The sequence below is a fragment of the Sylvia atricapilla genome, chromosome 14, assembly GCF_009819655.1.
Source record: "Sylvia atricapilla isolate bSylAtr1 chromosome 14, bSylAtr1.pri, whole genome shotgun sequence".
In the NCBI taxonomy this organism is placed as follows: Eukaryota; Metazoa; Chordata; class Aves; order Passeriformes; family Sylviidae; genus Sylvia; species Sylvia atricapilla.
Window position 1 is genome coordinate 10,846,603 of NC_089153.1, and position 10,262 is coordinate 10,856,864.

Sequence of the window (10,262 nt, forward strand, 5' to 3'; positions counted from 1 at the left end):
ACTTAGTTTCTTAAGAAATCTTGAGTTGCTGAACTGAGACTAGGATGAGTTGTGGACTATGCAAAGGGAGTAAAAATATTTGTCTTATTCCACTGGAGATACAAGAAACACACAAAAATGAGAAAGCCAGAAGAGCTCTCACTGACCAAGAGGAGAACACTGGAAAGAAAAGAGCCCCTTAGAAGAGGAACGAGCTATGTATGACCAGTTCTCTCAAGACACTTCAGAAGAAAAAGCTGACTTCAGCTGCCTTTCCTGATGCTGGATTCTTTTAAGGCTCTTGGATCTCCGATTACGTGAATTTCTGCATGTAGAGCCACAGAGAGCACACAGGCACTGACCCTTCCCTCAGAGCCACCTCTAGACTCACTGGGGGTGGGAAGGTGTGGATGCAGCAGAGAGAACTGCTAGTGCAAATACAGGTCAAAATGCAATTTTACATTTTTTACTGTAAATGTTAGTCATCACATTTTTTGTATTCTGCATTGATTTTATATGTAAAATAGCCTATGCCCAATAAAACAGATGCAGTGAAGTAAGGTAACCCTCTCCAGCTACTCATAGTGTAAGAAGTCATGCTTTCCTGTAACCTTAGTTAGAAAACATTTTTTTCTGCAGACACAGTCAATATTTTGGTCCAAAGCTATTAAAAAAAAAAAGTAAAATGTGTACATTTGCCAGAGTTGTCTGGGGGTGATGGGTATGGGGGACAAGGTGCAGAGTGATTTTGACCTAAAATGTCCTGACCTGCTGTTAAAGTGCCCCCTAACACTGATGGTCAGGGGGGTTGATTTCTGCCCTGAGCTATTTCTCCTTCTTGTGCACTCAAAACACTTATTTTGGCTGTCATAAAACTCCACACCTTTCTACCAAGTTTCACTTGAGTGACTCCAAAAATGACTCTGTGGCTGTGTGTGGGGCTCATGCTTATGCTCCTGGACTGAAAGCCCAGCAAGCCTCTACTGCACCCTGGGCTGCAGAACAAAGTCAACATTTCAACCAACATGCAACTAACCAGGAAGATGCACAAGTGCTTTAATGACTGGTCATGTTGTGATTAATTGGAGGAATCACCTACTGCAGTTTACAATGCCTTCAACAGAGATGGGTCCTGTGTTTTCTCTATAGTTAAGATGGGAGATGCTTGGAAAATAGAATATCTCTGGGGAGTAAATATGAAGTTAGAGGAGGCCTGCTGTTAGGAATTGGTTTCTTGGACACATCTGAAAGTAATTTAACTTTTTGAAAGAGAAACAGCTTACTGCCCTTTTGTTTCTCTGAGGACAACTGCAAATCATCTAACAAGAGCATTTTCTGTGGTTAAAAAATGAAAATAAAACAATGACCTCTCTTAGCTAGTGGTGCAGAGCACAAACCTTCCTGCAAAACCACTGGATTCAACCTGAGCTCTGGGCAGAGCTCTGTGCTGACCCAGTAAAACCCTTCTGATGCCCAGAGTGCCAGTGGCCCTGCTCTGCAGGACTGGCCTTTTGTTTGAGGAAAACTTTCCAAATGCAACCTGGGAATGGGACCCACAGGGCTGCAGCAGCACAGGCATGAGGGGAACCAAACTGGGCCGCAGGTACTGAGAGAAACCATAACTAATTTTGAGCATCTGTTACCATAAAGGGACTGGCATCCCCTGTGTGATCTCCCATGATTTACACTCCTTATCTAAAGTCATTTTAACTGGGAAGAAGAAGGCACGACACATTGGCATCCTTCCCCAAATGCCAGAGTGAAACATCTTGTTCCAGCTCTGCTGCCTTGTGTCCTTCCTCTCCCTGGAGGGCTTTGCTCCTCGGGACAGGGCTTGGCCACAGCAGGAACACACACAAGCCATGCAAGAAAGAGCTGATACTGTACCAAAGGGCAGGGCAGGCTCACCCCATCCAGGCCTGGCAAACCTGGGTCCCTTTTGCTGCCTGCAATGCTATGATCTCCCTGTTTGGAAAAATAACTGCTTGTTGAGAATGATAAAGGACACAGGAGTTACACAGACAGACACCCATGTTTCAGTAAAGGGGGAGGAGGACGGGTGTAGAGCTTCCCAGCTCCATTTCTGATGACACAGCAAGTCAGCAGAGTGGTTTTATGGTAGGGAATTCACATGACATGCAGAGTCTGTCACCTGGGAAAGGTCTTCTGTACACAAACCAGAGATTCACATTTGTAAAAGTGCAGTTAAAGAGATAAAGGATAAATCACCCAACATGTTGAGAGAGGAAAAAATTAATTGCAGTTCCCATTCAATCTCCAGGCAAAATAAAGCATATTGACTAAAGGAGCTTATTGCTGGTGTAGTGGAGCTCCACAACAGCCTTGGCTGCCATAGTTGTGCTCAGAGAGCGAAAAAGGTCACATATTCAGAGAAGAAAAGGGTGTTAGAATGGTGGAGCAAGCAGCTGTCTCCTTTTAATTAGGTGCCTCTGAACTGAGTTCTAAACAGCTACATTTAAGCAGTTTCACTTCACTATTTGATACTTCTCATCCCACAGCTTCAAAGCACTTCAGGGAAAGGATCTGTTTAGTTTTAGTCATTATATGAAAAACAGTACTGAACAGGAGGTAAATTTTAAATTTTACCAGGTCAAATAACTTCTTATAAACCACTCTAGCTTCTTTTTTTTTTTTTTTTTTTGGTAGGTTCTATCTAATGATATCTAATGAGCGAGAGGTTCTGGAAGTGGACTTGGGAGATGCAGCTTCCCCAGGCCCAAACACCCAGGAGGTTTCCTGGAAAGCCCATTGGGGTACAGGGTGTGTCTGGGAAGAGACAGCTTTAGGCCACAGGCACAGAAACCAGGGGAGGTCTCTTCTCCCAGAGGCACTTCTTGGCAGCCTGGGGAGCTCCAGCTCATACATCACTTATGGTTGGCAGAACTGTGATGTTATTAACCCCAATATGCTTCCCCAGGCTCATCCCTTGCTCGGTTTGCAGGGATGAAGGGATGGAGCTGGCCTTGTTTTCAAATCGCCTTCCCATCCCCTGCTCCCAGTTACTCCCTGATTCCAAGCACGCTCAGAAGCCAGGCAGGCAGCTTCACACTATCTCCTGAGGAGCTCTCCTGAGGTCCATTGTTCCTGACTACAATAAGAAGGTCTTTACACAAAGATGCTTTATTTTTGCTGCCGTGGCTTGCTCCCATCTGGCCAGTGAGGAGCCCTTACAGCGAGCAGTGAACTTCCAGCAGTGCAGATAAACCATTACGAAAAGTGAGAAAACAATAACCATCTGCTCTGATTTACTGCAGAAGAGAGAACTCCCAAATCCTCCCTGCTTTTTTCCTGGCTGCAAAGCTGTGTCTCCTTTTCAGCCCAGGCAGCCTGTGCTTAGGAGGAGTGAAATGAAAGACGTACCACGGGACAAGGCTGATCCAGTCCGGGAGGGCCTGGTTCCCCCTTCTGTCCTTTGGCCCCTTTTCTCCCTGGTATTCCTCGTTCACCCTGTCAGCACAACAGGAAGATGTCAGGAGCACAGGGAAGAAACACCTTTGCTTCGTGTCTCACAGCACTCGCAGAGTCCCAGTCCTCACCCAGTAAGGGCACTAGTGTGACCTCAGCTGAGCAGTGAAATCACTGTGAAAATCTTCAGTTAAAGCTGGGTGGAAGTATTGTAATAGATAATTTTATGATGGATTGACTAAATGAGCAGTTTCTGCTGGAACCCAGGTTGGTATCTGACAGCAAGTGGGAGCGGCAGCTTCCAGCTCCTGCCCTGTGCTCGGCTGGGCTCCTGGCTCCACCTGGATATCCCTTTGTTTAAAGGTCCCTGTAACAAAACCTTTAACATGGATCCATTTTCAAAGTCTGTGAACCAAGATCTGTGATTCTTTGCAGTCTGGAGCTGTCAGGCTGCTCCATTTCCCCACAATGGTTGGGCTGGGCTGGGGGCAGGCTTGCTAAAACCCTTCCAAGTGGGTAAGAAGTAACTGCCTGTCCTGCCCTGTGCTGGAAATGTGCAAATCCTTGGGCTGCACAGAAGGCCTTTCAGCAGTGGCTCCCAGCAGCACTGCTTGCCAAAAAGAGCAGCCTGTCCTGCCCCATGAACATCAATACAGCCATAACCCACTCACCTTCTCGCCTCTTTCACTTCTCTCTCCTTTCTCTCCTCTGAGACCAGGGAAACCCTGTCACCACAATTTTTAGGTGGGAAAAAGGAAAAAAAAAAATTGTAAGCTTAGTGTGTGAATGGCTCAGTTCAACATGAGCCAACTCCAGCCATCAGCCTGTCCTGCCACAGTGAAGAATGACATTTTCATCCTCTTGACTTGGTATATCAGCAATTTCATGGAAAAACTGGAGTGCTTCACCACACCCCAGTAACATTACAGCTACTAGACGTTTTCGTGTCACTGAATCCAATACAAATATGCTCACTTGGAAAGGGAAGCCCTGGCAGCATCTTTAGGTGAGCAGTTCCACTGTGCAGTGGAAGTAGCCCAGCAATGGGCTTGAATTCAGCCCTTTTCTACAGCCATCATTCCATGGGCATTGTGTTTAAGGGGAGACCAGTCTACACTGTGTTAGCTACATATTTTCCCAACAATCTCAAGTTACATGTATGTTACTTCTGTTTCTACCATGAATAATTAATGGATTCCATACTCACATCCAATCCTGGCTCCCCTGGCTTTCCCTGCAGATGTAAAAATAAGAATTAAGATGTGCTGTGTTGAGTTTGGTGTTGGAGACAAGCTTAGATCCAGTTGGTTTAACATGGTAGTGACAGCACGGGCTCATTCAGGAGCCCCTGGGGCTGGAGGCTGCTCCTTTCCCACCCACCAGGGTAGTGCTGGCCCAGCTCTGTAGTTTTGGCTGGGTTCCCCACAACAGGATTTAACAGCCCTTATTTTAGGATTGCACCCCAACATCCCTGCTCCTTTCCCACACCTGTGGTTACCTTTTCTCCTTTGGTACCAGGTAAACCAATGAGCCCTGGAGCACCCGGGAGACCCTAAAATTAAAAAGAAACAAAGCATTGGGATTGTTTCCTGTGAGACAGGTTTCTGTCAACAGCCAGAAATGAGGTTTGGGAAAACAACTCACAGCGGGTCCGGTGTCACCTTGGTCCCCCTTCTCACCACTGTCACCTTTTTCTCCCTTTGCACCATCCAAACCCTGCAGAAATGAAATGGATGAGCCAGGGAGACCTGGCAGCTCTGCCCAGGGCAGCCCCTCATGCACCCACCATCTCCCACCCCCTCTCTGTGTTGCTTACACCCACACTGCTGTTGATGTTCTGCTCTTGGCCACATCATATAAGAAAACAGCTGAAAATAGAGGTTTTAAGGTTTTTTTTTGGTTTAGAAACCCTAACTCTTACCAGTCCTCGGGACTCTGTTCTGGAGGAGGGTTTTGGATTGTAAATGCTTGGAAGGAAAACTGGCTTGTTTTCCAAAATGCCAACTGCTGAACAGTGTAACCAAGGGATGTGTTGTGACAACAGTGACAAAAAACTCAGTCTCCAGAGCTGACAGGCTTTTGTGAGCCTGTAAATAATGCACTGGCAGCTGGGAAACTGGGTGACATTTAATTTATTGACTTACTTTAGGCCCCTGGATTCCTGGAGGACCCTGTGGGAAAGACAGTGGTGCATTTGAAAAAAAACAGAATTTCAAAGCATACCCTAAACTTTCCTTCCCAAACCATTTCTTGCTCAAATTATGGGCTGGCAATGGTCAAATACTTCTTTTCAAGACAGGTGACAGTTTATTTGTGTTGTTGATATTTTCTACAATATCAAATTAGAGCGTAGGGGAACTGAAAAGGAACATTCTGTGTAACAGGGGACAATAAAGCTCTGCAACACAAACACTGGGGAGTGAGAGCCCCCAAAATCTTTGCTGAAGAAAGTGACAGGAAGCTCTGGGGGTGGCATTGTGCCAGCATAGCCCTCCACACCTGGGCAGGGCTGGGATACCCCCCAGGCTGTCAATGTCACCTGAAATGCCACCTGCTTTTGAAGTATGGTCTCTTAAAGTGAATCTTGGACCCAGAAGAGGCATCCCAGCCTTCCCAATGTCCTTGACAACTCCTTTGGGAACATTGTAGGTACCAAATTCCTTCAATATCTCCATGAAAAATGCTCTGTGTGCTCATCACCACCTACCTCCTCTCCCAGTGCAGCTGATGGCAGAAAACTTAATGACTTGGATGAATTCATCACCATTGTGGTGGGGAAGAGATTTTCCATTCCACAAGATTATATCTTTTCTCCCAAGGAGCAACTAGGATTTTTTTTGCAAAATGAGCCATAAACTCTGATGTACTCTCCTAAATCAGGTGCTTTAGTTTCTCCAAAGACAGGTCAGACCAGTAGCACTTCCCTGATTTTTTTTTCCCAGATTCAGACCAGCCCATAATGATTAAACAGAACAAACCACCCTTGTCCTTATCTATCACATACAATAACAAATCTACAGGAATCACTTCCAGAGTCCTACCATAGGGCCAGGTAATCCGGGGGGTCCAGGCTCAGGTATGATCTGCAGAAGGGAATGAAACAGCACATTAACAAGGCTGGGCAAGAGAGGAGATGGCTCAGGAGTGGAAACCTCACAAAGCCCAGAATCATGATTTAATGCCCAATTAATTACAACAGCAGCATCCAATATTTCAACCACCAATACAAAATCTAAAGTAACTTTGTAGTGCTAAGTGTGTGAACTGCTATTTCCTAATGAATAAACCCCATTTAGATACTTGTAGAAAACAGTTGGATTTTGCTGATGGCTATGAGGTTGGTGGGTCTGTCCTGCATCCCCAACTTTGCCTGATCCTGTGTCATGACTTTGCCAAGATCTTACATGATTATTCTGTAGACATGGTGACCCAGTGTCTCCTTTTTCTCCTTTGTCTCCTTTTGGCCCTTCTGCTCCCTGAAAGATAAAAATGTCACACTGACATGGTGCATCTTCCAGGAAAGCAAAAATGAAAGAAAAATAGGTTTGTCTCCCTCTAAACACCAGCCTTGGCTCAAGCAAAGCTCATGATCATCTCCAGGGGACTTGGAAAAAATATTTTCTCCTCCTTTATACATTCTGAATGAGCTGATTAGAAATGGAATATCAAAGCTCCCACCAGCTCCACAGTAAGGTGATGTGGAGAGGTCATTGCTTAAATCAGCCAACCCAGCCCCATTCTGAGCATTTGCAGAAATCAGTGCATTAAGAAACCAAGAGTAGAGGGACAGGGACAGACAAAGGGACGTACCGGGGGTCCTGCTGAGCCCATTTCTCCTGTCTCTCCTTTCTGCCCCATGGTCCCCATGCTGCCCTGATCACCCTTTGCTCCTTTGGGACCCTGCAAGTTGACAGAAAACAACATGTTTAGGAGAAAACTCTTACAAATAACTCCCCCAACACTCCTGCCTTCCTGCTGTTCCCCTCCACATCGCGATCTCATGAGAACATGTTTTAAACACTCAACCTCACAGATGCCAATTTTGAGGGTGCAGCAGAATTTGGCTGGGCTGCAGGAAGGATTGCAGCCATTTGGGTTTGGGAAGGTTTACAAAAAGATTTGAGACAGCATCTGATGAACTGCTTGTGAAAGGAGCCCCTTCAGCTCTCCAGACGTGGCCATGAGCAGCATCGGCACGCTGGGAGCAGAGCAGGGGCTGCAGGCAGAGGGCCATCAATTCAGGGAGACACAGCTGACACCACACAGCACAGCTTGCTCCTGGCAGCCTGCATTTGCTTTTCACAGACACGCAGGAATCTTCCTTTTCATTTGGCTCCTGGCAAGGCATTGCTTGATCCAGCCATGCCTCACTCACCTTTTCACCATCCATTCCAGGTGGACCTGGCAAGCCCAGCTCTCCCTGAAGGGACACAAAGAAAGGGGAGCTCATGGTAAATTAAATTAAGAACTCATCTTGGGAGAGCATTGTGCAAGGAAATGAGTTATTCACATACAACTGTTGTGGTTATGGATTTGCCACTCTCAAGCTCAGGACTAAAGAGTGTGTCAGCAATGCACCAGCATCACCAACTGATCTGAATATTGAGTCAGAGACCTCAAAAGGCACCAAAATCCTGTCCCATCCCATTCTTTCAAGAGATGCTTTTCTACAAATTACATTCTTCTTTTTAAGAAACTACAGCTGGCTGCAGGTTACAGACTAATGCTCATGAAGCAGGAGGACAGCAGGTCCTGGGACACAGGGAGGTTGGGAATGAGGGTGGCTCAGCACAGCCATCGGGCTGCCAGCCCCTCTCACAATTGCTTCTCCCACTAGAGGGGCTGGGATGTCACCTGTCAGGTATGGGACTGGGACAGCATCCTCTGGAAGAGACTGAAGGCCATGAAGCCAACAGAATTTTGGCTTTTGTATGAAAGCCAGCTTTTTTTTCAGCTTTAAACTCCTCCACAGACAGCTTCAACTGCCTCATTTTGGCTTGGGAGACTCTTCGTGGAGAGCTACTAAGCACCATGTTGCTTGGCAGATTTCAGGCTCACCTTGGGACCTGGAGTGCCTTGGGGGCCCGGTGGCCCTGGGGGACCTGGTGGACCCTGAAATACAGCAAACAAAACAGGCTTGGTCATGAGCAGCATGAACATGGCAGGCTGTCCTCATGCTGTGGGGATGAGCAGCTCTCAGCCATGATCTGCCAGAGACATGAGGTGGGTGGAATTGCCTGAGCACTGAGATGAGCTCAGCTGACACAGAGTGACCAAGTTACTCTGCCACGGGGTTGTTCATACAAAACAGAACACAGTGGCAGAGAGTTAGGTGTACAGCTGCCAAGACATGGATTAAGACGCAAAATGCCTTTAGCCGGAGGTGGGACTCCAAATCTGATGGTCTCTTTATGCATCCTGCCCACTCCAGCCAGCCTGGGAAGCAGCATCGTGCTGAAAACAATGTCAGACAGCCAGGGAGGTGCAATTAAAGGAGGGGAAAAAAGAGATTTTGTGTGAGCACAAACAGGAAAACCTTGCACACTTAAAGAAGTTATTTTTCCTGGGCACTGCTGGATGCAAAGACCACAAACCACCTTGAGATGAATAAATATTTTCCAACTTGCAAATTATTTCAAGCAGCAAAATTTGTGGTCTTGCCCAGATGAAAGCCAAACCAGTATCATGTCCTGGAGCACCTTTCTCCATGGCTGCACACTCAAATGCTGTTACATTTAGTCACACTGGAAGCCTTCCCAGAGCCTTGTCCATGAGACAGGCCAGTGCACAAACACTGCAAACAGCAAATAAGCAAGAAAACAGCAAAGTTTGTTTTAGAGATTCAGTGATGTGCCCCTCAGCAGTTTCTGCATGCAGAACATGGGACAGGGTCTGGGTCCAGCAGATGAAGCCTCCAGACATTTGATGGAGTCTCTCCAACCACTGCACTCCACAAACTCCACTCCCAAAGCTGCGTGCCATGCGGACATCTGGCAAACGGAAAATTACCAGCACTTTGTGTATCCCTGCAGCCTGTTATAAAACAATTAGGATGGTTCTCAAACATGTCTGTAATTAAGTATTTATTCTATTCAGCTTATTTCATCCTAATGAAAAGGTCAGGGGACTGTTCAGTTGGGCAGGTTAAGGCTCAGGTCTCGTTCCCCTTCCTCCCACATCCCAACTGCTGCCATTGAGCTTCGCCACCGCTTTTGCTGCTACACCCTGAATATCCTCAACCCCCAGATGCAATGAGCTCTTTCCTCCCTCCCAACCAGCTCTGTGCCAAGACAGAATTCTCAGGCAGAGACATAGGACAAGCTGGCAGAGCTTGGCAGATTTCAGTCCTTTCCCAGGACCTGCAGGACCCAGCCTTGGTGCAGGGCTTACCTTGAGCGCGTCCAGGATTCGGCCGTCGTAGTCGATCACGACAGTGTCTCCCTGCTCCCCTTTCAGCCCAGGGGGACCCTGCAGGCAGGGATGAATCCTGTTTAATCTTGCAGCACTCAGAGGTGGCTGGTATGAAAGCAAAGACCTGACACGCAGCATTTGGGAGTTATCACCTTACAAACACCATGGATTTAACCAGTCCTTAGTCTGACAGCTGGAACTGTCAAACCTCAAAAGGCTGTCAATTTGTGTAAGGGAGAAGTGCATAAAAATCCTCACTTGATTACCAATATTCCCAGCTTCCCTCTTGTAGAAAAAAGGGTCACAGGATGGTCACGAGGAGAAGAAAATTGGACTTGACTGATTTCCCATGTCATTATCCAGTACCTGTACAATCATTTGTTTAAGTATGCACCATCTCTATTTTCTGACACTGAACTAATCGTGAAGCAATTCATCCACATACT